Source organism: Aquarana catesbeiana, unplaced genomic scaffold, assembly GCF_042186555.1.
Source record: "Aquarana catesbeiana isolate 2022-GZ unplaced genomic scaffold, ASM4218655v1 unanchor86, whole genome shotgun sequence".
Classification (NCBI taxonomy): domain Eukaryota; kingdom Metazoa; phylum Chordata; class Amphibia; order Anura; family Ranidae; genus Aquarana; species Aquarana catesbeiana.
This window is the reverse complement of record NW_027362746.1, coordinates 777,163-804,909: the sequence shown is the minus strand read 5'-3', so window position 1 is coordinate 804,909 and position 27,747 is coordinate 777,163. Positions and strand designations below refer to the sequence as shown.

The following is a 27,747-nucleotide window of genomic DNA, read 5'->3' as shown; positions in this document are numbered from 1 at the left end:
GACAGAGTTGATTCTCTTTGGGAATCAGTAGTCAAAATGGCTGAACCTTGGCCCTGGATAATGCTGGACCTCCTGAGCGAGTTAAAGCATAAGGCCAGAGACTTTTCGAATGCCGAAGAAAGTCTCCACAGTTGTCGCTAAGCCAGGATATCTTAGGAGCTTTCTTCAAGGACCTGGATGACTTGGGTCTTTGCTTAGGGCCGCTTTGCAAGGCCAAAAAGGGATAGGAGTGCGTTGGCCGGGAATCGAACCCGGGTCAACTGCTTGGAAGGCAGCTATGCTCACCACTATACCACCAACGCAAGGCTGTCCGGGGCCTGTGCCACTATCTCTATCCAATTCGTGTCACACGTGGCGCTGATAAGAACCACGCCCCAGCGCAAGGTCAACTTGCTGCCATACGAATTGACCACTAGAAAGATAAGCTCGAAACATTTCCCCGTTTGTAGAGGGAATGGAAGAGAAGCCAGTCGATATGGTAAAGGTGGGGCCGTGCAGTGCGCATGAATGCCACTGACTGGGCCAAAACATTGCGATGCCATACGCCCAACGTGGGGCTCGAACCCACGACCCTGAGATTAAGAGTCTCATGCTCTACCGACTGAGCTAGCCGGGCTAAGACGCTGCCTCCCGTGTGGCCTCTTGCTACCAACTGACGCCAAACACTTTTTGCTAACTTTCGGCCCAATTTGTTTTGATAGACGCAATGCGCTTCCAAACACTCCTGCGCTTACTTGCTGTCAGGGAGGTACATCACCGTTGCTGCTGTGGTTTTTGGGCTCCCAACAAAACGCGGTAGGTGCTTCGATTGTGTTTTCTCGCTGTGCAAAACGTGAAGCCGAGCTTTCCCACATCACAGCTGCCAAGGCATTTGACCTTTCAGGCAGAGGCGGCATAGACCAATCCCTCAAGGCAGAAGGACTAACGCAAAGGGCAAAGCGCTGGCTTTGAATGCAAGGAGTCACGGGCTACGACCCACCGGCGGCCCCTTCGATAGCTCAGCTGGTAGAGCGGAGGACTGTAGCGTCAACGTAGTAATCCTTAGGTCGCTGGTTCGATTCCGGCTCGAAGGATGCCCTCTTTTACCCTGCCTCTCTCCCCCTTTAACTAGAAGGCACTCTAGAAGGCACTCTAGAAATGTGCAATTGGGAAGCCTTTTAAGGAACTTTGTTTTTATTATTCATGTCTCCCTCGGCCGGTGCGCCAGCCCTCGGCGTGCAGTCTCTGTGGCGCAATCGGTTAGCGCGTTCGGCTGTTAACCGAAAGGTTGGTGGTTCGAGCCCACCCAGGGACGCTCATGTTTTCTCCATTACCTCAGTGGGGCCCGAAGGCTAAAACAAAGCGTGTCCTTTGGCTCTCTTCAGGTGACCGGCAACTGAGCAGACAAACAAGCGTTCACTGGAGACCCTTGCAAATGTACTAGCCGTTTGTTGAAGAGGTTTACATAGTTGATCGAGCCACTTCTTTGGCTCAGGAAGATAACTGCAGCACTTCTAGTCACACCTTAAGACAATCACCATGTGAATGTGTCGATGTTGATTGTCCAAGAACAGGGGGAGGTGTGAAAATTGTAGAACCGCCCTGTTCAAGTTAGATGATCCCATTGTTGGTGGCAGGAAGCCTGCATAGCTATTGGTGCCTAGATCGGCGTGGCTAAAGGTGACAATTGTTGTCAAATCGCTTGGCTAGCTAGAGCGATGTTCAAAATGGGCAGTGCAGATAGTGCCGATGTACAAGCTTCCGTCCCAGTGTATTGCTGGACTTGAAGTACACAGCGATGCAATTGTTGTTAAAGATCCTCCGGAGTTTTTCTGACACTCCAGTGGCTTACGGGGGTGACTATATTTCTCCAAATGTTCTGCTTCTCCCCAGTTTGTTTTCGTGACCTTGTGGATGTTTAGCCAAGACCCAGTCTGGCTAGCCACAAGCTTTCAAAGCACACCTGAGAGGGTCTGTAGACTCTTTTTGTTGTTACCGCGTCAGCCCGATATTGCAGAGTCCTAAGAAGCCCCAGCTTGGGTTCCAGTGGGTGGTGTGAGCCAAAAAGCAGATAGCGGTGTGTGTGGGTAGGTTTCCTGTAGGCCTCCTTGCCCAAATGCACCCCTTTCCTTGCCTTGCAAGACACAGTCCAAAGCGGGTCATTTGCTATTCGATGCCTTCGTCACCGAATAGCAAATGGTGCAATATGATGCCAGCTAAGGGTGTTAGCGTTGTTGCCAGATACTTAGCAATGTTGTGTGTGACAGAGTTGATTCTCTTTGGGAATCAGTAGTCAAAATGGCTGAACCTTGGCCCTGGATAATGCTGGACCTCCTGAGCGAGTTAAAGCATAAGGCCAGAGACTTTTCGAATGCCGAAGAAAGTCTCCACAGTTGTCGCTAAGCCAGGATATCTTAGGAGCTTTCTTCAAGGACCTGGATGACTTGGGTCTTTGCTTAGGGCCGCTTTGCAAGGCCAAAAAGGGATAGGAGTGCGTTGGCCGGGAATCGAACCCGGGTCAACTGCTTGGAAGGCAGCTATGCTCACCACTATACCACCAACGCAAGGCTGTCCGGGGCCTGTGCCACTATCTCTATCCAATTCGTGTCACACGTGGCGCTGATAAGAACCACGCCCCAGCGCAAGGTCAACTTGCTGCCATACGAATTGACCACTAGAAAGATAAGCTCGAAACATTTCCCCGTTTGTAGAGGGAATGGAAGAGAAGCCAGTCGATATGGTAAAGGTGGGGCCGTGCAGTGCGCATGAATGCCACTGACTGGGCCAAAACGTTGCGATGCCATACGCCCAACGTGGGGCTCGAACCCACGACCCTGAGATTAAGAGTCTCATGCTCTACCGACTGAGCTAGCCGGGCTAAGACGCTGCCTCCCGTGTGGCCTCTTGCTACCAACTGACGCCAAACACTTTTTGCTAACTTTCGGCCCAATTTGTTTTGATAGACGCAATGCGCTTCCAAACACTCCTGCGCTTACTTGCTGTCAGGGAGGTACATCACCGTTGCTGCTGTGGTTTTTGGGCTCCCAACAAAACGCGGTAGGTGCTTCGATTGTGTTTTCTCGCTGTGCAAAACGTGAAGCCGAGCTTTCCCACATCACAGCTGCCAAGGCATTTGACCTTTCAGGCAGAGGCGGCATAGACCAATCCCTCAAGGCAGAAGGACTAACGCAAAGGGCAAAGCGCTGGCTTTGAATGCAAGGAGTCACGGGCTACGCCCCACCGGCGGGCCCTTCGATAGCTCAGCTGGTAGAGCGGAGGACTGTAGCGTCAACGTAGTAATCCTTAGGTCGCTGGTTCGATTCCGGCTCGAAGGATGCCCTCTTTTCCCCTGCCTCTCTCCCCCTTTAACTAGAAGGCACTCTAGAAGGCACTCTAGAAATGTGCAATTGGGAAGCCTTTTAAGGAACTTTGTTTTTATTATTCATGTCTCCCTCGGCCGGTGCGCCGGCCCTCGGCGTGCAGTCTCTGTGGCGCAATCGGTTAGCGCGTTCGGCTGTTAACCGAAAGGTTGGTGGTTCGAGCCCACCCAGGGACGCTCATGTTTTCTCCATTACCTCAGTGGGGCCCGAAGGCTAAAACAAAGCGTGTCCTTTGGCTCTCTTCAGGTGACCGGCAACTGAGCAGACAAACAAGCGTTCACTGGAGACCCTTGCAAATGTACTAGCCGTTTGTTGAAGAGGTTTACATAGTTGATCGAGCCACTTCTTTGGCTCAGGAAGATAACTGCAGCACTTCTAGTCACACCTTAAGACAATCACCATGTGAATGTGTCGATGTTGATTGTCCAAGAACAGGGGGAGGTGTGAAAATTGTAGAACCGCCCTGTTCAAGTTAGATGATCCCATTGTTGGTGGCAGGAAGCCTGCATAGCTATTGGTGCCTAGATCGGCGTGGCTAAAGGTGACAATTGTTGTCAAATCGCTTGGCTAGCTAGAGCGATGTTCAAAATGGGCAGTGCAGATAGTGCCGATGTACAAGCTTCCGTCCCAGTGTATTGCTGGACTTGAAGTACACAGCGATGCAATTGTTGTTAAAGATCCTCCGGAGTTTTTCTGACACTCCAGTGGCTTACGGGGGTGACTATATTTCTCCAAATGTTCTGCTTCTCCCCAGTTTGTTTTTGTGACCTTGTGGATGTTTAGCCAAGACCCAGTCTGGCTAGCCACAAGCTTTCAAAGCACACCTGAGAGGGTCTGTAGACTCTTTTTGTTGTTACCGCGTCAGCCCGATATTGCAGAGTCCTAAGAAGCCCCAGCTTGGGTTCCAGTGGGTGGTGTGAGCCAAAAAGCAGATAGCGGTGTGTGTGGGTAGGTTTCCTGTAGGCCTCCTTGCCCAAATGCACCCCTTTCCTTGCCTTGCAAGACACAGTCCAAAGCGGGTCATTTGCTATTCGATGCCTTCGTCACCGAATAGCAAATGGTGGAATATGATGCCAGCTAAGGGTGTTAGCGTTGTTGCCAGATACTTAGCAATGTTGTGTGTGACAGAGTTGATTCTCTTTGGGAATCAGTAGTCAAAATGGCTGAACCTTGGCCCTGGATAATGCTGGACCTCCTGAGCGAGTTAAAGCATAAGGCCAGAGACTTTTCGAATGCCGAAGAAAGTCTCCACAGTTGTCGCTAAGCCAGGATATCTTAGGAGCTTTCTTCAAGGACCTGGATGACTTGGGTCTTTGCTTAGGGCCGCTTTGCAAGGCCAAAAAGGGATAGGAGTGCGTTGGCCGGGAATCGAACCCGGGTCAACTGCTTGGAAGGCAGCTATGCTCACCACTATACCACCAACGCAAGGCTGTCCGGGGCCTGTGCCACTATCTCTATCCAATTCGTGTCACACGTGGCGCTGATAAGAACCACGCCCCAGCGCAAGGTCAACTTGCTGCCATACGAATTGACCACTAGAAAGATAAGCTCGAAACATTTCCCCGTTTGTAGAGGGAATGGAAGAGAAGCCAGTCGATATGGTAAAGGTGGGGCCGTGCAGTGCGCATGAATGCCACTGACTGGGCCAAAACGTTGCGATGCCATACGCCCAACGTGGGGCTCGAACCCACGACCCTGAGATTAAGAGTCTCATGCTCTACCGACTGAGCTAGCCGGGCTAAGACGCTGCCTCCCGTGTGGCCTCTTGCTACCAACTGACGCCAAACACTTTTTGCTAACTTTCGGCCCAATTTGTTTTGATAGACGCAATGCGCTTCCAAACACTCCTGCGCTTACTTGCTGTCAGGGAGGTACATCACCGTTGCTGCTGTGGTTTTTGGGCTCCCAACAAAACGCGGTAGGTGCTTCGATTGTGTTTTCTCGCTGTGCAAAACGTGAAGCCGAGCTTTCCCACATCACAGCTGCCAAGGCATTTGACCTTTCAGGCAGAGGCGGCATAGACCAATCCCTCAAGGCAGAAGGACTAACGCAAAGGGCAAAGCGCTGGCTTTGAATGCAAGGAGTCACGGGCTACGACCCACCGGCGGGCCCTTCGATAGCTCAGCTGGTAGAGCGGAGGACTGTAGCGTCAACGTAGTAATCCTTAGGTCGCTGGTTCGATTCCGGCTCGAAGGATGCCCTCTTTTACCCTGCCTCTCTCCCCCTTTAACTAGAAGGCACTCTAGAAGGCACTCTAGAAATGTGCAATTGGGAAGCCTTTTAAGGAACTTTGTTTTTATTATTCATGTCTCCCTCGGCTGGTGCGCCGGCCCTCAGCGTGCAGTCTCTGTGGCGCAATCGGTTAGCGCGTTCGGCTGTTAACCGAAAGGTTGGTGGTTCGAGCCCACCCAGGGACGCTCATGTTTTCTCCATTACCTCAGTGGGGCCCGAAGGCTAAAACAAAGCGTGTCCTTTGGCTCTCTTCAGGTGACCGGCAACTGAGCAGACAAACAAGCGTTCACTGGAGACCCTTGCAAATGTACTAGCCGTTTGTTGAAGAGGTTTACATAGTTGATCGAGCCACTTCTTTGGCTCAGGAAGATAACTGCAGCACTTCTAGTCACACCTTAAGACAATCACCATGTGAATGTGTCGATGTTGATTGTCCAAGAACAGGGGGAGGTGTGAAAATTGTAGAACCGCCCTGTTCAAGTTAGATGATCCCATTGTTGGTGGCAGGAAGCCTGCATAGCTATTGGTGCCTAGATCGGCGTGGCTAAAGGTGACAATTGTTGTCAAATCGCTTGGCTAGCTAGAGCGATGTTCAAAATGGGCAGTGCAGATAGTGCCGATGTACAAGCTTCCGTCCCAGTGTATTGCTGGACTTGAAGTACACAGCGATGCAATTGTTGTTAAAGATCCTCCGGAGTTTTTCTGACACTCCAGTGGCTTACGGGGGTGACTATATTTCTCCAAATGTTCTGCTTCTCCCCAGTTTGTTTTCGTGACCTTGTGGATGTTTAGCCAAGACCCAGTCTGGCTAGCCACAAGCTTTCAAAGCACACCTGAGAGGGTCTGTAGACTCTTTTTGTTGTTACCGCGTCAGCCCGATATTGCAGAGTCCTAAGAAGCCCCAGCTTGGGTTCCAGTGGGTGGTGTGAGCCAAAAAGCAGATAGCGGTGTGTGTGGGTAGGTTTCCTGTAGGCCTCCTTGCCCAAATGCACCCCTTTCCTTGCCTTGCAAGACACAGTCCAAAGCGGGTCATTTGCTATTCGATGCCTTCGTCACCGAATAGCAAATGGTGCAATATGATGCCAGCTAAGGGTGTTAGCGTTGTTGCCAGATACTTAGCAATGTTGTGTGTGACAGAGTTGATTCTCTTTGGGAATCAGTAGTCAAAATGGCTGAACCTTGGCCCTGGATAATGCTGGACCTCCTGAGCGAGTTAAAGCATAAGGCCAGAGACTTTTCGAATGCCGAAGAAAGTCTCCACAGTTGTCGCTAAGCCAGGATATCTTAGGAGCTTTCTTCAAGGACCTGGATGACTTGGGTCTTTGCTTAGGGCCGCTTTGCAAGGCCAAAAAGGGATAGGAGTGCGTTGGCCGGGAATCGAACCCGGGTCAACTGCTTGGAAGGCAGCTATGCTCACCACTATACCACCAACGCAAGGCTGTCCGGGGCCTGTGCCACTATCTCTATCCAATTCGTGTCACACGTGGCGCTGATAAGAACCACGCCCCAGCGCAAGGTCAACTTGCTGCCATACGAATTGACCACTAGAAAGATAAGCTCGAAACATTTCCCCGTTTGTAGAGGGAATGGAAGAGAAGCCAGTCGATATGGTAAAGGTGGGGCCGTGCAGTGCGCATGAATGCCACTGACTGGGCCAAAACGTTGCGATGCCATACGCCCAACGTGGGGCTCGAACCCACGACCCTGAGATTAAGAGTCTCATGCTCTACCGACTGAGCTAGCCGGGCTAAGACGCTGCCTCCCGTGTGGCCTCTTGCTACCAACTGACGCCAAACACTTTTTGCTAACTTTCGGCCCAATTTGTTTTGATAGACGCAATGCGCTTCCAAACACTCCTGCGCTTACTTGCTGTCAGGGAGGTACATCACCGTTGCTGCTGTGGTTTTTGGGCTCCCAACAAAACGCGGTAGGTGCTTCGATTGTGTTTTCTCGCTGTGCAAAACGTGAAGCCGAGCTTTCCCACATCACAGCTGCCAAGGCATTTGACCTTTCAGGCAGAGGCGGCATAGACCAATCCCTCAAGGCAGAAGGACTAACGCAAAGGGCAAAGCGCTGGCTTTGAATGCAAGGAGTCACGGGCTACGACCCACCGGCGGGCCCTTCGATAGCTCAGCTGGTAGAGCGGAGGACTGTAGCGTCAACGTAGTAATCCTTAGGTCGCTGGTTCGATTCCGGCTCGAAGGATGCCCTCTTTTACCCTGCCTCTCTCCCCCTTTAACTAGAAGGCACTCTAGAAGGCACTCTAGAAATGTGCAATTGGGAAGCCTTTTAAGGAACTTTGTTTTTATTATTCATGTCTCCCTCGGCCGGTGCGCCGGCCCTCAGCGTGCAGTCTCTGTGGCGCAATCGGTTAGCGCGTTCGGCTGTTAACCGAAAGGTTGGTGGTTCGAGCCCACCCAGGGACGCTCATGTTTTCTCCATTACCTCAGTGGGGCCCGAAGGCTAAAACAAAGCGTGTCCTTTGGCTCTCTTCAGGTGACCGGCAACTGAGCAGACAAACAAGCGTTCACTGGAGACCCTTGCAAATGTACTAGCCGTTTGTTGAAGAGGTTTACATAGTTGATCGAGCCACTTCTTTGGCTCAGGAAGATAACTGCAGCACTTCTAGTCACACCTTAAGACAATCACCATGTGAATGTGTCGATGTTGATTGTCCAAGAACAGGGGGAGGTGTGAAAATTGTAGAACCGCCCTGTTCAAGTTAGATGATCCCATTGTTGGTGGCAGGAAGCCTGCATAGCTATTGGTGCCTAGATCGGCGTGGCTAAAGGTGACAATTGTTGTCAAATCGCTTGGCTAGCTAGAGCGATGTTCAAAATGGGCAGTGCAGATAGTGCCGATGTACAAGCTTCCGTCCCAGTGTATTGCTGGACTTGAAGTACACAGCGATGCAATTGTTGTTAAAGATCCTCCGGAGTTTTTCTGACACTCCAGTGGCTTACGGGGGTGACTATATTTCTCCAAATGTTCTGCTTCTCCCCAGTTTGTTTTCGTGACCTTGTGGATGTTTAGCCAAGACCCAGTCTGGCTAGCCACAAGCTTTCAAAGCACACCTGAGAGGGTCTGTAGACTCTTTTTGTTGTTACCGCGTCAGCCCGATATTGCAGAGTCCTAAGAAGCCCCAGCTTGGGTTCCAGTGGGTGGTGTGAGCCAAAAAGCAGATAGCGGTGTGTGTGGGTAGGTTTCCTGTAGGCCTCCTTGCCCAAATGCACCCCTTTCCTTGCCTTGCAAGACACAGTCCAAAGCGGGTCATTTGCTATTCGATGCCTTCGTCACCGAATAGCAAATGGTGCAATATGATGCCAGCTAAGGGTGTTAGCGTTGTTGCCAGATACTTAGCAATGTTGTGTGTGACAGAGTTGATTCTCTTTGGGAATCAGTAGTCAAAATGGCTGAACCTTGGCCCTGGATAATGCTGGACCTCCTGAGCGAGTTAAAGCATAAGGCCAGAGACTTTTCGAATGCCGAAGAAAGTCTCCACAGTTGTCGCTAAGCCAGGATATCTTAGGAGCTTTCTTCAAGGACCTGGATGACTTGGGTCTTTGCTTAGGGCCGCTTTGCAAGGCCAAAAAGGGATAGGAGTGCGTTGGCCGGGAATCGAACCCGGGTCAACTGCTTGGAAGGCAGCTATGCTCACCACTATACCACCAACGCAAGGCTGTCCGGGGCCTGTGCCACTATCTCTATCCAATTCGTGTCACACGTGGCGCTGATAAGAACCACGCCCCAGCGCAAGGTCAACTTGCTGCCATACGAATTGACCACTAGAAAGATAAGCTCGAAACATTTCCCCGTTTGTAGAGGGAATGGAAGAGAAGCCAGTCGATATGGTAAAGGTGGGGCCGTGCAGTGCGCATGAATGCCACTGACTGGGCCAAAACGTTGCGATGCCATACGCCCAACGTGGGGCTCGAACCCACGACCCTGAGATTAAGAGTCTCATGCTCCACCGACTGAGCTAGCCGGGCTAAGACGCTGCCTCCCGTGTGGCCTCTTGCTACCAACTGACGCCAAACACTTTTTGCTAACTTTCGGCCCAATTTGTTTTGATAGACGCAATGCGCTTCCAAACACTCCTGCGCTTACTTGCTGTCAGGGAGGTACATCACCGTTGCTGCTGTGGTTTTTGGGCTCCCAACAAAACGCGGTAGGTGCTTCGATTGTGTTTTCTCGCTGTGCAAAACGTGAAGCCGAGCTTTCCCACATCACAGCTGCCAAGGCATTTGACCTTTCAGGCAGAGGCGGCATAGACCAATCCCTCAAGGCAGAAGGACTAATGCAAAGGGCAAAGCGCTGGCTTTGAATGCAAGGAGTCACGGGCTACGACCCACCGGCGGGCCCTTCGATAGCTCAGCTGGTAGAGCGGAGGACTGTAGCGTCAACGTAGTAATCCTTAGGTCGCTGGTTCGATTCCGGCTCGAAGGATGCCCTCTTTTACCCTGCCTCTCTCCCCCTTTAACTAGAAGGCACTCTAGAAGGCACTCTAGAAATGTGCAATTGGGAAGCCTTTTAAGGAACTTTGTTTTTATTATTCATGTCTCCCTCGGCCGGTGCGCCGGCCCTCGGCGTGCAGTCTCTGTGGCGCAATCGGTTAGCGCGTTTGGCTGTTAACCGAAAGGTTGGTGGTTCGAGCCCACCCAGGGACGCTCATGTTTTCTCCATTACCTCAGTGGGGCCCGAAGGCTAAAACAAAGCGTGTCCTTTGGCTCTCTTCAGGTGACCGGCAACTGAGCAGACAAACAAGCGTTCACTGGAGACCCTTGCAAATGTACTAGCCGTTTGTTGAAGAGGTTTACATAGTTGATCGAGCCACTTCTTTGGCTCAGGAAGATAACTGCAGCACTTCTAGTCACACCTTAAGACAATCACCATGTGAATGTGTCGATGTTGATTGTCCAAGAACAGGGGGAGGTGTGAAAATTGTAGAACCGCCCTGTTCAAGTTAGATGATCCCATTGTTGGTGGCAGGAAGCCTGCATAGCTATTGGTGCCTAGATCGGCGTGGCTAAAGGTGACAATTGTTGTCAAATCGCTTGGCTAGCTAGAGCGATGTTCAAAATGGGCAGTGCAGATAGTGCCGATGTACAAGCTTCCGTCCCAGTGTATTGCTGGACTTGAAGTACACAGCGATGCAATTGTTGTTAAAGATCCTCCGGAGTTTTTCTGACACTCCAGTGGCTTACGGGGGTGACTATATTTCTCCAAATGTTCTGCTTCTCCCCAGTTTGTTTTCGTGACCTTGTGGATGTTTAGCCAAGACCCAGTCTGGCTAGCCACAAGCTTTCAAAGCACACCTGAGAGGGTCTGTAGACTCTTTTTGTTGTTACCGCGTCAGCCCGATATTGCAGAGTCCTAAGAAGCCCCAGCTTGGGTTCCAGTGGGTGGTGTGAGCCAAAAAGCAGATAGCGGTGTGTGTGGGTAGGTTTCCTGTAGGCCTCCTTGCCCAAATGCACCCCTTTCCTTGCCTTGCAAGACACAGTCCAAAGCGGGTCATTTGCTATTCGATGCCTTCGTCACCGAATAGCAAATGGTGCAATATGATGCCAGCTAAGGGTGTTAGCGTTGTTGCCAGATACTTAGCAATGTTGTGTGTGACAGAGTTGATTCTCTTTGGGAATCAGTAGTCAAAATGGCTGAACCTTGGCCCTGGATAATGCTGGACCTCCTGAGCGAGTTAAAGCATAAGGCCAGAGACTTTTCGAATGCCGAAGAAAGTCTCCACAGTTGTCGCTAAGCCAGGATATCTTAGGAGCTTTCTTCAAGGACCTGGATGACTTGGGTCTTTGCTTAGGGCCGCTTTGCAAGGCCAAAAAGGGATAGGAGTGCGTTGGCCGGGAATCGAACCCGGGTCAACTGCTTGGAAGGCAGCTATGCTCACCACTATACCACCAACGCAAGGCTGTCCGGGGCCTGTGCCACTATCTCTATCCAATTCGTGTCACACGTGGCGCTGATAAGAACCACGCCCCAGCGCAAGGTCAACTTGCTGCCATACGAATTGACCACTAGAAAGATAAGCTCGAAACATTTCCCCGTTTGTAGAGGGAATGGAAGAGAAGCCAGTCGATATGGTAAAGGTGGGGCCGTGCAGTGCGCATGAATGCCACTGACTGGGCCAAAACGTTGCGATGCCATACGCCCAACGTGGGGCTCGAACCCACGACCCTGAGATTAAGAGTCTCATGCTCTACCGACTGAGCTAGCCGGGCTAAGACGCTGCCTCCCGTGTGGCCTCTTGCTACCAACTGACGCCAAACACTTTTTGCTAACTTTCGGCCCAATTTGTTTTGATAGACGCAATGCGCTTCCAAACACTCCTGCGCTTACTTGCTGTCAGGGAGGTACATCACCGTTGCTGCTGTGGTTTTTGGGCTCCCAACAAAACGCGGTAGGTGCTTCGATTGTGTTTTCTCGCTGTGCAAAACGTGAAGCCGAGCTTTCCCACATCACAGCTGCCAAGGCATTTGACCTTTCAGGCAGAGGCGGCATAGACCAATCCCTCAAGGCAGAAGGACTAACGCAAAGGGCAAAGCGCTGGCTTTGAATGCAAGGAGTCACGGGCTACGACCCACTGGCGGGCCCTTCGATAGCTCAGCTGGTAGAGCGGAGGACTGTAGCGTCAACGTAGTAATCCTTAGGTCGCTGGTTCGATTCCGGCTCGAAGGATGCCCTCTTTTACCCTGCCTCTCTCCCCCTTTAACTAGAAGGCACTCTAGAAGGCACTCTAGAAATGTGCAATTGGGAAGCCTTTTAAGGAACTTTGTTTTTATTATTCATGTCTCCCTCGGCCGGTGCGCCGGCCCTCAGCGTGCAGTCTCTGTGGCGCAATCGGTTAGCGCGTTCGGCTGTTAACCGAAAGGTTGGTGGTTCGAGCCCACCCAGGGACGCTCATGTTTTCTCCATTACCTCAGTGGGGCCCGAAGGCTAAAACAAAGCGTGTCCTTTGGCTCTCTTCAGGTGACCGGCAACTGAGCAGACAAACAAGCGTTCACTGGAGACCCTTGCAAATGTACTAGCCGTTTGTTGAAGAGGTTTACATAGTTGATCGAGCCACTTCTTTGGCTCAGGAAGATAACTGCAGCACTTCTAGTCACACCTTAAGACAATCACCATGTGAATGTGTCGATGTTGATTGTCCAAGAACAGGGGGAGGTGTGAAAATTGTAGAACCGCCCTGTTCAAGTTAGATGATCCCATTGTTGGTGGCAGGAAGCCTGCATAGCTATTGGTGCCTAGATCGGCGTGGCTAAAGGTGACAATTGTTGTCAAATCGCTTGGCTAGCTAGAGCGATGTTCAAAATGGGCAGTGCAGATAGTGCCGATGTACAAGCTTCCGTCCCAGTGTATTGCTGGACTTGAAGTACACAGCGATGCAATTGTTGTTAAAGATCCTCCGGAGTTTTTCTGACACTCCAGTGGCTTACGGGGGTGACTATATTTCTCCAAATGTTCTGCTTCTCCCCAGTTTGTTTTCGTGACCTTGTGGATGTTTAGCCAAGACCCAGTCTGGCTAGCCACAAGCTTTCAAAGCACACCTGAGAGGGTCTGTAGACTCTTTTTGTTGTTACCGCGTCAGCCCGATATTGCAGAGTCCTAAGAAGCCCCAGCTTGGGTTCCAGTGGGTGGTGTGAGCCAAAAAGCAGATAGCGGTGTGTGTGGGTAGGTTTCCTGTAGGCCTCCTTGCCCAAATGCACCCCTTTCCTTGCCTTGCAAGACACAGTCCAAAGCGGGTCATTTGCTATTCGATGCCTTCGTCACCGAATAGCAAATGGTGCAATATGATGCCAGCTAAGGGTGTTAGCGTTGTTGCCAGATACTTAGCAATGTTGTGTGTGACAGAGTTGATTCTCTTTGGGAATCAGTAGTCAAAATGGCTGAACCTTGGCCCTGGATAATGCTGGACCTCCTGAGCGAGTTAAAGCATAAGGCCAGAGACTTTTCGAATGCCGAAGAAAGTCTCCACAGTTGTCGCTAAGCCAGGATATCTTAGGAGCTTTCTTCAAGGACCTGGATGACTTGGGTCTTTGCTTAGGGCCGCTTTGCAAGGCCAAAAAGGGATAGGAGTGCGTTGGCCGGGAATCGAACCCGGGTCAACTGCTTGGAAGGCAGCTATGCTCACCACTATACCACCAACGCAAGGCTGTCCGGGGCCTGTGCCACTATCTCTAGCCAATTCGTGTCACACGTGGCGCTGATAAGAACCACGCCCCAGCGCAAGGTCAACTTGCTGCCATACGAATTGACCACTAGAAAGATAAGCTCGAAACATTTCCCCGTTTGTAGAGGGAATGGAAGAGAAGCCAGTCGATATGGTAAAGGTGGGGCCGTGCAGTGCGCATGAATGCCACTGACTGGGCCAAAACGTTGCGATGCCATACGCCCAACGTGGGGCTCGAACCCACGACCCTGAGATTAAGAGTCTCATGCTCTACCGACTGAGCTAGCCGGGCTAAGACGCTGCCTCCCGTGTGGCCTCTTGCTACCAACTGACGCCAAACACTTTTTGCTAACTTTCGGCCCAATTTGTTTTGATAGACGCAATGCGCTTCCAAACACTCCTGCGCTTACTTGCTGTCAGGGAGGTACATCACCGTTGCTGCTGTGGTTTTTGGGCTCCCAACAAAACGCGGTAGGTGCTTCGATTGTGTTTTCTCGCTGTGCAAAATGTGAAGCCGAGCTTTCCCACATCACAGCTGCCAAGGCATTTGACCTTTCAGGCAGAGGCGGCATAGACCAATCCCTCAAGGCAGAAGGACTAACGCAAAGGGCAAAGCGCTGGCTTTGAATGCAAGGAGTCACGGGCTACGACCCACCGGCGGGCCCTTCGATAGCTCAGCTGGTAGAGCGGAGGACTGTAGCGTCAACGTAGTAATCCTTAGGTCGCTGGTTCGATTCCGGCTCGAAGGATGCCCTCTTTTACCCTGCCTCTCTCCCCCTTTAACTAGAAGGCACTCTAGAAATGTGCAATTGGGAAGCCTTTTAAGGAACTTTGTTTTTATTATTCATGTCTCCCTCGGCCGGTGCGCCGGCCCTCGGCGTGCAGTCTCTGTGGCGCAATCGGTTAGCGCGTTCGGCTGTTAACCGAAAGGTTGGTGGTTCGAGCCCACCCAGGGACGCTCATGTTTTCTCCATTACCTCAGTGGGGCCCGAAGGCTAAAACAAAGCGTGTCCTTTGGCTCTCTTCAGGTGACCGGCAACTGAGCAGACAAACAAGCGTTCACTGGAGACCCTTGCAAATGTACTAGCCGTTTGTTGAAGAGGTTTACATAGTTGATCGAGCCACTTCTTTGGCTCAGGAAGATAACTGCAGCACTTCTAGTCACACCTTAAGACAATCACCATGTGAATGTGTCGATGTTGATTGTCCAAGAACAGGGGGAGGTGTGAAAATTGTAGAACCGCCCTGTTCAAGTTAGATGATCCCATTGTTGGTGGCAGGAAGCCTGCATAGCTATTGGTGCCTAGATCGGCGTGGCTAAAGGTGACAATTGTTGTCAAATCGCTTGGCTAGCTAGAGCGATGTTCAAAATGGGCAGTGCAGATAGTGCCGATGTACAAGCTTCCGTCCCAGTGTATTGCTGGACTTGAAGTACACAGCGATGCAATTGTTGTTAAAGATCCTCCGGAGTTTTTCTGACACTCCAGTGGCTTACGGGGGTGACTATATTTCTCCAAATGTTCTGCTTCTCCCCAGTTTGTTTTCGTGACCTTGTGGATGTTTAGCCAAGACCCAGTCTGGCTAGCCACAAGCTTTCAAAGCACACCTGAGAGGGTCTGTAGACTCTTTTTGTTGTTACCGCGTCAGCCCGATATTGCAGAGTCCTAAGAAGCCCCAGCTTGGGTTCCAGTGGGTGGTGTGAGCCAAAAAGCAGATAGCGGTGTGTGTGGGTAGGTTTCCTGTAGGCCTCCTTGCCCAAATGCACCCCTTTCCTTGCCTTGCAAGACACAGTCCAAAGCGGGTCATTTGCTATTCGATGCCTTCGTCACCGAATAGCAAATGGTGCAATATGATGCCAGCTAAGGGTGTTAGCGTTGTTGCCAGATACTTAGCAATGTTGTGTGTGACAGAGTTGATTCTCTTTGGGAATCAGTAGTCAAAATGGCTGAACCTTGGCCCTGGATAATGCTGGACCTCCTGAGCGAGTTAAAGCATAAGGCCAGAGACTTTTCGAATGCCGAAGAAAGTCTCCACAGTTGTCGCTAAGCCAGGATATCTTAGGAGCTTTCTTCAAGGACCTGGATGACTTGGGTCTTTGCTTAGGGCCGCTTTGCAAGGCCAAAAAGGGATAGGAGTGCGTTGGCCGGGAATCGAACCCGGGTCAACTGCTTGGAAGGCAGCTATGCTCACCACTATACCACCAACGCAAGGCTGTCCGGGGCCTGTGCCACTATCTCTATCCAATTCGTGTCACACGTGGCGCTGATAAGAACCACGCCCCAGCGCAAGGTCAACTTGCTGCCATACGAATTGACCACTAGAAAGATAAGCTCGAAACATTTCCCCGTTTGTAGAGGGAATGGAAGAGAAGCCAGTCGATATGGTAAAGGTGGGGCCGTGCAGTGCGCATGAATGCCACTGACTGGGCCAAAACGTTGCGATGCCATATGCCCAACGTGGGGCTCGAACCCACGACCCTGAGATTAAGAGTCTCATGCTCTACCGACTGAGCTAGCCGGGCTAAGACGCTGCCTCCCGTGTGGCCTCTTGCTACCAACTGACGCCAAACACTTTTTGCTAACTTTCGGCCCAATTTGTTTTGATAGACGCAATGCGCTTCCAAACACTCCTGCGCTTACTTGCTGTCAGGGAGGTACATCACCGTTGCTGCTGTGGTTTTTGGGCTCCCAACAAAACGCGGTAGGTGCTTCGATTGTGTTTTCTCGCTGTGCAAAACGTGAAGCCGAGCTTTCCCACATCACAGCTGCCAAGGCATTTGACCTTTCAGGCAGAGGCGGCATAGACCAATCCCTCAAGGCAGAAGGACTAACGCAAAGGGCAAAGCGCTGGCTTTGAATGCAAGGAGTCACGGGCTACGACCCACCGGCGGGCCCTTCCATAGCTCAGCTGGTAGAGCGGAGGACTGTAGCGTCAACGTAGTAATCCTTAGGTCGCTGGTTCGATTCCGGCTCGAAGGATGCCCTCTTTTACCCTGCCTCTCTCCCCCTTTAACTAGAAGGCACTCTAGAAGGCACTCTAGAAATGTGCAATTGGGAAGCCTTTTAAGGAACTTTGTTTTTATTATTCATGTCTCCCTCGGCCGGTGCGCCGGCCCTCGGCGTGCAGTCTCTGTGGCGCAATCGGTTAGCGCGTTCGGCTGTTAACCAAAAGGTTGGTGGTTCGAGCCCACCCAGGGACGCTCATGTTTTCTCCATTACCTCAGTGGGGCCCGAAGGCTAAAACAAAGCGTGTCCTTTGGCTCTCTTCAGGTGACCGGCAACTGAGCAGACAAACAAGCGTTCACTGGAGACCCTTGCAAATGTACTAGCCGTTTGTTGAAGAGGTTTACATAGTTGATCGAGCCACTTCTTTGGCTCAGGAAGATAACTGCAGCACTTCTAGTCACACCTTAAGACAATCACCATGTGAATGTGTCGATGTTGATTGTCCAAGAACAGGGGGAGGTGTGAAAATTGTAGAACCGCCCTGTTCAAGTTAGATGATCCCATTGTTGGTGGCAGGAAGCCTGCATAGCTATTGGTGCCTAGATCGGCGTGGCTAAAGGTGACAATTGTTGTCAAATCGCTTGGCTAGCTAGAGCGATGTTCAAAATGGGCAGTGCAGATAGTGCCGATGTACAAGCTTCCGTCCCAGTGTATTGCTGGACTTGAAGTACACAGCGATGCAATTGTTGTTAAAGATCCTCCGGAGTTTTTCTGACACTCCAGTGGCTTACGGGGGTGACTATATTTCTCCAAATGTTCTGCTTCTCCCCAGTTTGTTTTCGTGACCTTGTGGATGTTTAGCCAAGACCCAGTCTGGCTAGCCACAAGCTTTCAAAGCACACCTGAGAGGGTCTGTAGACTCTTTTTGTTGTTACCGCGTCAGCCCGATATTGCAGAGTCCTAAGAAGCCCCAGCTTGGGTTCCAGTGGGTGGTGTGAGCCAAAAAGCAGATAGCGGTGTGTGTGGGTAGGTTTCCTGTAGGCCTCCTTGCCCAAATGCACCCCTTTCCTTGCCTTGCAAGACACAGTCCAAAGCGGGTCATTTGCTATTCGATGCCTTCGTCACCGAATAGCAAATGGTGCAATATGATGCCAGCTAAGGGTGTTAGCGTTGTTGCCAGATACTTAGCAATGTTGTGTGTGACAGAGTTGATTCTCTTTGGGAATCAGTAGTCAAAATGGCTGAACCTTGGCCCTGGATAATGCTGGACCTCCTGAGCGAGTTAAAGCATAAGGCCAGAGACTTTTCGAATGCCGAAGAAAGTCTCCACAGTTGTCGCTAAGCCAGGATATCTTAGGAGCTTTCTTCAAGGACCTGGATGACTTGGGTCTTTGCTTAGGGCCGCTTTGCAAGGCCAAAAAGGGATAGGAGTGCGTTGGCCGGGAATCGAACCCGGGTCAACTGCTTAGAAGGCAGCTATGCTCACCACTATACCACCAACGCAAGGCTGTCCGGGGCCTGTGCCACTATCTCTATCCAATTCGTGTCACACGTGGCGCTGATAAGAACCACGCCCCAGCGCAAGGTCAACTTGCTGCCATACGAATTGACCACTAGAAAGATAAGCTCGAAACATTTCCCCGTTTGTAGAGGGAATGGAAGAGAAGCCAGTCGATATGGTAAAGGTGGGGCCGTGCAGTGCGCATGAATGCCACTGACTGGGCCAAAACGTTGCGATGCCATACGCCCAACGTGGGGCTCGAACCCACGACCCTGAGATTAAGAGTCTCATGCTCTACCGACTGAGCTAGCCGGGCTAAGACGCTGCCTCCCGTGTGGCCTCTTGCTACCAACTGACGCCAAACACTTTTTGCTAACTTTCGGCCCAATTTGTTTTGATAGACGCAATGCGCTTCCAAACACTCCTGCGCTTACTTGCTGTCAGGGAGGTACATCACCGTTGCTGCTGTGGTTTTTGGGCTCCCAACAAAACGCGGTAGGTGCTTCGATTGTGTTTTCTCGCTGTGCAAAACGTGAAGCCGAGCTTTCCCACATCACAGCTGCCAAGGCATTTGACCTTTCAGGCAGAGGCGGCATAGACCAATCCCTCAAGGCAGAAGGACTAACGCAAAGGGCAAAGCGCTGGCTTTGAATGCAAGGAGTCACGGGCTACGACCCACCGGCGGGCCCTTCGATAGCTCAGCTGGTAGAGCGGAGGACTGTAGCGTCAACGTAGTAATCCTTAGGTCGCTGGTTCGATTCCGGCTCGAAGGATGCCCTCTTTTACCCTGCCTCTCTCCCCCTTTAACTAGAAGGCACTCTAGAAGGCACTCTAGAAATGTGCAATTGGGAAGCCTTTTAAGGAACTTTGTTTTTATTATTCATGTCTCCCTCGGCCGGTGCGCCGGCCCTCGGCGTGCAGTCTCTGTGGTGCAATCGGTTAGCGCGTTCGGCTGTTAACCGAAAGGTTGGTGGTTCGAGCCCACCCAGGGACGCTCATGTTTTCTCCATTACCTCAGTGGGGCCCGAAGGCTAAAACAAAGCGTGTCCTTTGGCTCTCTTCAGGTGACCGGCAACTGAGCAGACAAACAAGCGTTCACTGGAGACCCTTGCAAATGTACTAGCCGTTTGTTGAAGAGGTTTACATAGTTGATCGAGCCACTTCTTTGGCTCAGGAAGATAACTGCAGCACTTCTAGTCACACCTTAAGACAATCACCATGTGAATGTGTCGATGTTGATTGTCCAAGAACAGGGGGAGGTGTGAAAATTGTAGAACCGCCCTGTTCAAGTTAGATGATCCCATTGTTGGTGGCAGGAAGCCTGCATAGCTATTGGTGCCTAGATCGGCGTGGCTAAAGGTGACAATTGTTGTCAAATCGCTTGGCTAGCTAGAGCGATGTTCAAAATGGGCAGTGCAGATAGTGCCGATGTACAAGCTTCCGTCCCAGTGTATTGCTGGACTTGAAGTACACAGCGATGCAATTGTTGTTAAAGATCCTCCGGAGTTTTTCTGACACTCCAGTGGCTTACGGGGGTGACTATATTTCTCCAAATGTTCTGCTTCTCCCCAGTTTGTTTTCGTGACCTTGTGGATGTTTAGCCAAGACCCAGTCTGGCTAGCCACAAGCTTTCAAAGCACACCTGAGAGGGTCTGTAGACTCTTTTTGTTGTTACCGCGTCAGCCCGATATTGCAGAGTCCTAAGAAGCCCCAGCTTGGGTTCCAGTGGGTGGTGTGAGCCAAAAAGCAGATAGCGGTGTGTGTGGGTAGGTTTCCTGTAGGCCTCCTTGCCCAAATGCACCCCTTTCCTTGCCTTGCAAGACACAGTCCAAAGCGGGTCATTTGCTATTCGATGCCTTCGTCACCGAATAGCAAATGGTGCAATATGATGCCAGCTAAGGGTGTTAGCGTTGTTGCCAGATACTTAGCAATGTTGTGTGTGACAGAGTTGATTCTCTTTGGGAATCAGTAGTCAAAATGGCTGAACCTTGGCCCTGGATAATGCTGGACCTCCTGAGCGAGTTAAAGCATAAGGCCAGAGACTTTTCGAATGCCGAAGAAAGTCTCCACAGTTGTCGCTAAGCCAGGATATCTTAGGAGCTTTCTTCAAGGACCTGGATGACTTGGGTCTTTGCTTAGGGCCGCTTTGCAAGGCCAAAAAGGGATAGGAGTGCGTTGGCCGGGAATCGAACCCGGGTCAACTGCTTGGAAGGCAGCTATGCTCACCACTATACCACCAACGCAAGGCTGTCCGGGGCCTGTGCCACTATCTCTATCCAATTCGTGTCACACGTGGCGCTGATAAGAATCACGCCCCAGCGCAAGGTCAACTTGCTGCCATACGAATTGACCACTAGAAAGATAAGCTCAAAACATTTCCCCGTTTGTAGAGGGAATGGAAGAGAAGCCAGTCGATATGGTAAAGGTGGGGCCGTGCAGTGCGCATGAATGCCACTGACTGGGCCAAAACGTTGCGATGCCATACGCCCAACGTGGGGCTCGAACCCACGACCCTGAGATTAAGAGTCTCATGCTCTACCGACTGAGCTAGCCGGGCTAAGACGCTGCCTCCCGTGTGGCCTTTTGCTACCAACTGACGCCAAACACTTTTTGCTAACTTTCGGCCCAATTTGTTTTGATAGACGCAATGCGCTTCCAAACACTCCTGCGCTTACTTGCTGTCAGGGAGGTACATCACCGTTGCTGCTGTGGTTTTTGGGCTCCCAACAAAACGCGGTAGGTGCTTCGATTGTGTTTTCTCGCTGTGCAAAACGTGAAGCCGAGCTTTCCCACATCACAGCTGCCAAGGCATTTGACCTTTCAGGCAGAGGCGGCATAGACCAATCCCTCAAGGCAGAAGGACTAACGCAAAGGGCAAAGCGCTGGCTTTGAATGCAAGGAGTCACGGGCTACGACCCACCGGCGGGCCCTTCGATAGCTCAGCTGGTAGAGCGGAGGACTGTAGCGTCAACGTAGTAATCCTTAGGTCGCTGGTTCGATTCCGGCTCGAAGGATGCCCTCTTTTACCCTGCCTCTCTCCCCCTTTAACTAGAAGGCACTCTAGAAGGCACTCTAGAAATGTGCAATTGGGAAGCCTTTTAAGGAACTTTGTTTTTATTATTCATGTCTCCCTCGGCCGGTGCGCCGGCCCTCAGCGTGCAGTCTCTGTGGCGCAATCGGTTAGCGCGTTCGGCTGTTAACCGAAAGGTTGGTGGTTCGAGCCCACCCAGGGACGCTCATGTTTTCTCCATTACCTCAGTGGGGCCCGAAGGCTAAAACAAAGCGTGTCCTTTGGCTCTCTTCAGGTGACCGGCAACTGAGCAGACAAACAAGCGTTCACTGGAGACCCTTGCAAATGTACTAGCCGTTTGTTGAAGAGGTTTACATAGTTGATCGAGCCACTTCTTTGGCTCAGGAAGATAACTGCAGCACTTCTAGTCACACCTTAAGACAATCACCATGTGAATGTGTCGATGTTGATTGTCCAAGAACAGGGGGAGGTGTGAAAATTGTAGAACCGCCCTGTTCAAGTTAGATGATCCCATTGTTGGTGGCAGGAAGCCTGCATAGCTATTGGTGCCTAGATCGGCGTGGCTAAAGGTGACAATTGTTGTCAAATCGCTTGGCTAGCTAGAGCGATGTTCAAAATGGGCAGTGCAGATAGTGCCGATGTACAAGCTTCCGTCCCAGTGTATTGCTGGACTTGAAGTACACAGCGATGCAATTGTTGTTAAAGATCCTCCGGAGTTTTTCTGACACTCCAGTGGCTTACGGGGGTGACTATATTTCTCCAAATGTTCTGCTTCTCCCCAGTTTGTTTTCGTGACCTTGTGGATGTTTAGCCAAGACCCAGTCTGGCTAGCCACAAGCTTTCAAAGCACACCTGAGAGGGTCTGTAGACTCTTTTTGTTGTTACCGCGTCAGCCCGATATTGCAGAGTCCTAAGAAGCCCCAGCTTGGGTTCCAGTGGGTGGTGTGAGCCAAAAAGCAGATAGCGGTGTGTGTGGGTAGGTTTCCTGTAGGCCTCCTTGCCCAAATGCACCCCTTTCCTTGCCTTGCAAGACACAGTCCAAAGCGGGTCATTTGCTATTCGATGCCTTCGTCACCGAATAGCAAATGGTGCAATATGATGCCAGCTAAGGGTGTTAGCGTTGTTGCCAGATACTTAGCAATGTTGTGTGTGACAGAGTTGATTCTCTTTGGGAATCAGTAGTCAAAATGGCTGAACCTTGGCCCTGGATAATGCTGGACCTCCTGAGCGAGTTAAAGCATAAGGCCAGAGACTTTTCGAATGCCGAAGAAAGTCTCCACAGTTGTCGCTAAGCCAGGATATCTTAGGAGCTTTCTTCAAGGACCTGGATGACTTGGGTCTTTGCTTAGGGCCGCTTTGCAAGGCCAAAAAGGGATAGGAGTGCGTTGGCCGGGAATCGAACCCGGGTCAACTGCTTGGAAGGCAGCTATGCTCACCACTATACCACCAACGCAAGGCTGTCCGGGGCCTGTGCCACTATCTCTATCCAATTCGTGTCACACGTGGCGCTGATAAGAACCACGCCCCAGCGCAAGGTCAACTTGCTGCCATACGAATTGACCACTAGAAAGATAAGCTCGAAACATTTCCCCGTTTGTAGAGGGAATGGAAGAGAAGCCAGTCGATATGGTAAAGGTGGGGCCGTGCAGTGCGCATGAATGCCACTGACTGGGCCAAAACGTTGCGATGCCATACGCCCAACGTGGGGCTCGAACCCACGACCCTGAGATTAAGAGTCTCATGCTCTACCGACTGAGCTAGCCGGGCTAAGACGCTGCCTCCCGTGCGGCCTTTTGCTACCAACTGACGCCAAACACTTTTTGCTAACTTTCGGCCCAATTTGTTTTGATAGACGCAATGCGCTTCCAAACACTCCTGCGCTTACTTGCTGTCAGGGAGGTACATCACCGTTGCTGCTGTGGTTTTTGGGCTCCCAACAAAACGCGGTAGGTGCTTTGATTGTGTTTTCTCGCTGTGCAAAACGTGAAGCCGAGCTTTCCCACATCACAGCTGCCAAGGCATTTGACCTTTCAGGCAGAGGCGGCATAGACCAATCCCTCAAGGCAGAAGGACTAACGCAAAGGGCAAAGCGCTGGCTTTGAATGCAAGGAGTCACGGGCTACGACCCACCGGCGGGCCCTTCGATAGCTCAGCTGGTAGAGCGGAGGACTGTAGCGTCAACGTAGTAATCCTTAGGTCGCTGGTTCGATTCCGGCTCGAAGGATGCCCTCTTTTACCCTGCCTCTCTCCCCCTTTAACTAGAAGGCACTCTAGAAGGCACTCTAGAAATGTGCAATTGGGAAGCCTTTTAAGGAACTTTGTTTTTATTATTCATGTCTCCCTCGGCCGGTGCGCCGGCCCTCAGCGTGCAGTCTCTGTGGCGCAATCGGTTAGCGCGTTCGGCAGTTAACCGAAAGGTTGGTGGTTCGAGCCCACCCAGGGACGCTCATGTTTTCTCCATTACCTCAGTGGGGCCCGAAGGCTAAAACAAAGCGTGTCCTTTGGCTCTCTTCAGGTGACCGGCAACTGAGCAGACAAACAAGCGTTCACTGGAGACCCTTGCAAATGTACTAGCCGTTTGTTGAAGAGGTTTACATAGTTGATCGAGCCACTTCTTTGGCTCAGGAAGATAACTGCAGCACTTCTAGTCACACCTTAAGACAATCACCATGTGAATGTGTCGATGTTGATTGTCCAAGAACAGGGGGAGGTGTGAAAATTGTAGAACCGCCCTGTTCAAGTTAGATGATCCCATTGTTGGTGGCAGGAAGCCTGCATAGCTATTGGTGCCTAGATCGGCGTGGCTAAAGGTGACAATTGTTGTCAAATCGCTTGGCTAGCTAGAGCGATGTTCAAAATGGGCAGTGCAGATAGTGCCGATGTACAAGCTTCCGTCCCAGTGTATTGCTGGAGTTGAAGTACACAGCGATGCAATTGTTGTTAAAGATCCTCCGGAGTTTTTCTGACACTCCAGTGGCTTACGGGGGTGACTATATTTCTCCAAATGTTCTGCTTCTCCCCAGTTTGTTTTCGTGACCTTGTGGATGTTTAGCCAAGACCCAGTCTGGCTAGCCACAAGCTTTCAAAGCACACCTGAGAGGGTCTGTAGACTCTTTTTGTTGTTACCGCGTCAGCCCGATATTGCAGAGTCCTAAGAAGCCCCAGCTTGGGTTCCAGTGGGTGGTGTGAGCCAAAAAGCAGATAGCGGTGTGTGTGGGTAGGTTTCCTGTAGGCCTCCTTGCCCAAATGCACCCCTTTCCTTGCCTTGCAAGACACAGTCCAAAGCGGGTCATTTGCTATTCGATGCCTTCGTCACCGAATAGCAAATGGTGCAATATGATGCCAGCTAAGGGTGTTAGCGTTGTTGCCAGATACTTAGCAATGTTGTGTGTGACAGAGTTGATTCTCTTTGGGAATCAGTAGTCAAAATGGCTGAACCTTGGCCCTGGATAATGCTGGACCTCCTGAGCGAGTTAAAGCATAAGGCCAGAGACTTTTCGAATGCCGAAGAAAGTCTCCACAGTTGTCGCTAAGCCAGGATATCTTAGGAGCTTTCTTCAAGGACCTGGATGACTTGGGTCTTTGCTTAGGGCCGCTTTGCAAGGCCAAAAAGGGATAGGAGTGCGTTGGCCGGGAATCGAACCCGGGTCAACTGCTTGGAAGGCAGCTATGCTCACCACTATACCACCAACGCAAGGCTGTCCGGGGCCTGTGCCACTATCTCTATCCAATTCGTGTCACACGTGGCGCTGATAAGAACCACGCCCCAGCGCAAGGTCAACTTGCTGCCATACGAATTGACCACTAGAAAGATAAGCTCGAAACATTTCCCCGTTTGTAGAGGGAATGGAAGAGAAGCCAGTCGATATGGTAAAGGTGGGGCCGTGCAGTGCGCATGAATGCCACTGACTGGGCCAAAACGTTGCGATGCCATACGCCCAACGTGGGGCTCGAACCCACGACCCTGAGATTAAGAGTCTCATGCTCTACCGACTGAGCTAGCCGGGCTAAGACGCTGCCTCCCGTGTGGCCTCTTGCTACCAACTGACGCCAAACACTTTTTGCTAACTTTCGGCCCAATTTGTTTTGATAGACGCAATGCGCTTCCAAACACTCCTGCGCTTACTTGCTGTCAGGGAGGTACATCACCGTTGCTGCTGTGGTTTTTGGGCTCCCAACAAAACGCGGTAGGTGCTTCGATTGTGTTTTCTCGCTGTGCAAAATGTGAAGCCGAGCTTTCCCACATCACAGCTGCCAAGGCATTTGACCTTTCAGGCAGAGGCGGCATAGACCAATCCCTCAACGCAGAAGGACTAACGCAAAGGGCAAAGCGCTGGCTTTGAATGCAAGGAGTCACGGGCTACGACCCACCGGCGGCCCCTTCGATAGCTCAGCTGGTAGAGCGGAGGACTGTAGCATCAAAATAGTAATCCTTAGGTCGCTGGTTCGATTCCGGCTCGAAGGATGCCCTCTTTTACCCTGCCTCTCTCCCCCTTTAACTAGAAGGCACTCTAGAAGGCACTCTAGAAATGTGCAATTGGGAAGCCTTTTAAGGAACTTTGTTTTTATTATTCATGTCTCCCTCGGCCGGTGCGCCGGCCCTCAGCGTGCAGTCTCTGTGGCGCAATCGGTTAGCGCGTTCGGCTGTTAACCGAAAGGTTGGTGGTTCGAGCCCACCCAGGGACGCTCATGTTTTCTCCATTACCTCAGTGGGGCCCGAAGGCTAAAACAAAGCGTGTCCTTTGGCTCTCTTCAGGTGACCGGCAACTGAGCAGACAAACAAGCGTTCACTGGAGACCCTTGCAAATGTACTAGCCGTTTGTTGAAGAGGTTTACATAGTTGATCGAGCCACTTCTTTGGCTCAGGAAGATAACTTTCCTGTAGGCCTCCTTGCCCAAATGCACCCCTTTCCTTGCCTTGCAAGACACAGTCCAAAGCGGGTCATTTGCTATTCGATGCCTTCGTCACCGAATAGCAAATGGTGCAATATGATGCCAGCTAAGGGTGTTAGCGTTGTTGCCAGATACTTAGCAATGTTGTGTGTGACAGAGTTGATTCTCTTTGGGAATCAGTAGTCAAAATGGCTGAACCTTGGCCCTGGATAATGCTGGACCTCCTGAGCGAGTTAAAGCATAAGGCCAGAGACTTTTCGAATGCCGAAGAAAGTCTCCACAGTTGTCGCTAAGCCAGGATATCTTAGGAGCTTTCTTCAAGGACCTGGATGACTTGGGTCTTTGCTTAGGGCCGCTTTGCAAGGCCAAAAAGGGATAGGAGTGCGTTGGCCGGGAATCGAACCCGGGTCAACTGCTTGGAAGGCAGCTATGCTCACCACTATACCACCAACGCAAGGCTGTCCGGGGCCTGTGCCACTATCTCTATCCAATTCGTGTCACACGTGGCGCTGATAAGAACCACGCCCCAGCGCAAGGTCAACTTGCTGCCATACGAATTGACCACTAGAAAGATAAGCTCGAAACATTTCCCCGTTTGTAGAGGGAATGGAAGAGAAGCCAGTCGATATGGTAAAGGTGGGGCCGTGCAGTGCGCATGAATGCCACTGACTGGGCCAAAACGTTGCGATGCCATACGCCCAACGTGGGGCTCGAACCCACGACCCTGAGATTAAGAGTCTCATGCTCTACCGACTGAGCTAGCCGGGCTAAGACGCTGCCTCCCGTGTGGCCTTTTGCTACCAACTGACGCCAAACACTTTTTGCTAACTTTCGGCCCAATTTGTTTTGATAGACGCAATGCGCTTCCAAACACTCCTGCGCTTACTTGCTGTCAGGGAGGTACATCACCGTTGCTGCTGTGGTTTTTGGGCTCCCAACAAAACGCGGTAGGTGCTTCGATTGTGTTTTCTCGCTGTGCAAAACGTGAAGCCGAGCTTTCCCACATCACAGCTGCCAAGGCATTTGACCTTTCAGGCAGAGGCGGCATAGACCAATCCCTCAAGGCAGAAGGACTAACGCAAAGGGCAAAGCGCTGGCTTTGAATGCAAGGAGTCACGGGCTACGACCCACCGGCGGGCCCTTCGATAGCTCAGCTGGTAGAGCGGAGGACTGTAGCGTCAACGTAGTAATCCTTAGGTCGCTGGTTCGATTCCGGCTCGAAGGATGCCCTCTTTTACCCTGCCTCTCTCCCCCTTTAACTAGAAGGCACTCTAGAAGGCACTCTAGAAATGTGCAATTGGGAAGCCTTTTAAGGAACTTTGTTTTTATTATTCATGTCTCCCTCGGCCGGTGCGCCAGCCCTCGGCGTGCAGTCTCTGTGGCGCAATCGGTTAGCGCGTTCGGCTGTTAACCGAAAGGTTGGTGGTTCGAGCCCACCCAGGGACGCTCATGTTTTCTCCATTACCTCAGTGGGGCCTGAAGGCTAAAACAAAGCGTGTCCTTTGGCTCTCTTCAGGTGACCGGCAACTGAGCAGACAAACAAGCGTTCACTGGAGACCCTTGCAAATGTACTAGCTGTTTGTTGAAGAGGTTTACATAGTTGATCG

The 27,747-nt window shown here is 51.4% G+C and overlaps 25 non-coding genes across 25 annotated transcripts; all 25 read right to left on the bottom strand.

The window, feature by feature from the left end:
- Positions 1-230: 230 nt before the first annotated feature.
- TRNAG-UCC (transfer RNA glycine (anticodon UCC)) lies at positions 231-302 on the bottom strand. The gene has a single exon. It is a non-coding gene; the product is annotated as a tRNA-Gly (tRNA).
- Positions 303-543: 241 nt separating this feature from the next.
- On the bottom strand, positions 544-616 carry TRNAK-CUU (transfer RNA lysine (anticodon CUU)). Its single transcript has one exon. It is a non-coding gene; the product is annotated as a tRNA-Lys (tRNA).
- A 1,855-nt stretch (positions 617-2,471) lies between these two features.
- TRNAG-UCC (transfer RNA glycine (anticodon UCC)) lies at positions 2,472-2,543 on the bottom strand. Its single transcript has one exon. It is a non-coding gene; the product is annotated as a tRNA-Gly (tRNA).
- A 241-nt stretch (positions 2,544-2,784) lies between these two features.
- On the bottom strand, positions 2,785-2,857 carry TRNAK-CUU (transfer RNA lysine (anticodon CUU)). The gene has a single exon. It is a non-coding gene; the product is annotated as a tRNA-Lys (tRNA).
- A 1,855-nt stretch (positions 2,858-4,712) lies between these two features.
- TRNAG-UCC (transfer RNA glycine (anticodon UCC)) lies at positions 4,713-4,784 on the bottom strand. The gene has a single exon. It is a non-coding gene; the product is annotated as a tRNA-Gly (tRNA).
- Positions 4,785-5,025: 241 nt separating this feature from the next.
- TRNAK-CUU (transfer RNA lysine (anticodon CUU)) lies at positions 5,026-5,098 on the bottom strand. The gene has a single exon. It is a non-coding gene; the product is annotated as a tRNA-Lys (tRNA).
- Positions 5,099-6,953: 1,855 nt separating this feature from the next.
- Positions 6,954-7,025, bottom strand: TRNAG-UCC (transfer RNA glycine (anticodon UCC)). The gene has a single exon. It is a non-coding gene; the product is annotated as a tRNA-Gly (tRNA).
- Positions 7,026-7,266: 241 nt separating this feature from the next.
- TRNAK-CUU (transfer RNA lysine (anticodon CUU)) lies at positions 7,267-7,339 on the bottom strand. Its single transcript has one exon. It is a non-coding gene; the product is annotated as a tRNA-Lys (tRNA).
- A 1,855-nt stretch (positions 7,340-9,194) lies between these two features.
- Positions 9,195-9,266, bottom strand: TRNAG-UCC (transfer RNA glycine (anticodon UCC)). The gene has a single exon. It is a non-coding gene; the product is annotated as a tRNA-Gly (tRNA).
- A 2,169-nt stretch (positions 9,267-11,435) lies between these two features.
- Positions 11,436-11,507, bottom strand: TRNAG-UCC (transfer RNA glycine (anticodon UCC)). Its single transcript has one exon. It is a non-coding gene; the product is annotated as a tRNA-Gly (tRNA).
- Positions 11,508-11,748: 241 nt separating this feature from the next.
- On the bottom strand, positions 11,749-11,821 carry TRNAK-CUU (transfer RNA lysine (anticodon CUU)). Its single transcript has one exon. It is a non-coding gene; the product is annotated as a tRNA-Lys (tRNA).
- Positions 11,822-13,676: 1,855 nt separating this feature from the next.
- On the bottom strand, positions 13,677-13,748 carry TRNAG-UCC (transfer RNA glycine (anticodon UCC)). The gene has a single exon. It is a non-coding gene; the product is annotated as a tRNA-Gly (tRNA).
- A 241-nt stretch (positions 13,749-13,989) lies between these two features.
- Positions 13,990-14,062, bottom strand: TRNAK-CUU (transfer RNA lysine (anticodon CUU)). Its single transcript has one exon. It is a non-coding gene; the product is annotated as a tRNA-Lys (tRNA).
- Positions 14,063-15,905: 1,843 nt separating this feature from the next.
- TRNAG-UCC (transfer RNA glycine (anticodon UCC)) lies at positions 15,906-15,977 on the bottom strand. Its single transcript has one exon. It is a non-coding gene; the product is annotated as a tRNA-Gly (tRNA).
- A 241-nt stretch (positions 15,978-16,218) lies between these two features.
- On the bottom strand, positions 16,219-16,291 carry TRNAK-CUU (transfer RNA lysine (anticodon CUU)). Its single transcript has one exon. It is a non-coding gene; the product is annotated as a tRNA-Lys (tRNA).
- Positions 16,292-18,146: 1,855 nt separating this feature from the next.
- Positions 18,147-18,218, bottom strand: TRNAR-UCU (transfer RNA arginine (anticodon UCU)). The gene has a single exon. It is a non-coding gene; the product is annotated as a tRNA-Arg (tRNA).
- A 241-nt stretch (positions 18,219-18,459) lies between these two features.
- Positions 18,460-18,532, bottom strand: TRNAK-CUU (transfer RNA lysine (anticodon CUU)). The gene has a single exon. It is a non-coding gene; the product is annotated as a tRNA-Lys (tRNA).
- A 1,855-nt stretch (positions 18,533-20,387) lies between these two features.
- TRNAG-UCC (transfer RNA glycine (anticodon UCC)) lies at positions 20,388-20,459 on the bottom strand. The gene has a single exon. It is a non-coding gene; the product is annotated as a tRNA-Gly (tRNA).
- A 241-nt stretch (positions 20,460-20,700) lies between these two features.
- TRNAK-CUU (transfer RNA lysine (anticodon CUU)) lies at positions 20,701-20,773 on the bottom strand. Its single transcript has one exon. It is a non-coding gene; the product is annotated as a tRNA-Lys (tRNA).
- Positions 20,774-22,628: 1,855 nt separating this feature from the next.
- Positions 22,629-22,700, bottom strand: TRNAG-UCC (transfer RNA glycine (anticodon UCC)). Its single transcript has one exon. It is a non-coding gene; the product is annotated as a tRNA-Gly (tRNA).
- Positions 22,701-22,941: 241 nt separating this feature from the next.
- Positions 22,942-23,014, bottom strand: TRNAK-CUU (transfer RNA lysine (anticodon CUU)). The gene has a single exon. It is a non-coding gene; the product is annotated as a tRNA-Lys (tRNA).
- A 1,855-nt stretch (positions 23,015-24,869) lies between these two features.
- On the bottom strand, positions 24,870-24,941 carry TRNAG-UCC (transfer RNA glycine (anticodon UCC)). The gene has a single exon. It is a non-coding gene; the product is annotated as a tRNA-Gly (tRNA).
- Positions 24,942-25,182: 241 nt separating this feature from the next.
- TRNAK-CUU (transfer RNA lysine (anticodon CUU)) lies at positions 25,183-25,255 on the bottom strand. The gene has a single exon. It is a non-coding gene; the product is annotated as a tRNA-Lys (tRNA).
- Positions 25,256-26,522: 1,267 nt separating this feature from the next.
- Positions 26,523-26,594, bottom strand: TRNAG-UCC (transfer RNA glycine (anticodon UCC)). The gene has a single exon. It is a non-coding gene; the product is annotated as a tRNA-Gly (tRNA).
- A 241-nt stretch (positions 26,595-26,835) lies between these two features.
- TRNAK-CUU (transfer RNA lysine (anticodon CUU)) lies at positions 26,836-26,908 on the bottom strand. Its single transcript has one exon. It is a non-coding gene; the product is annotated as a tRNA-Lys (tRNA).
- Positions 26,909-27,747: the final 839 nt, after the last annotated feature.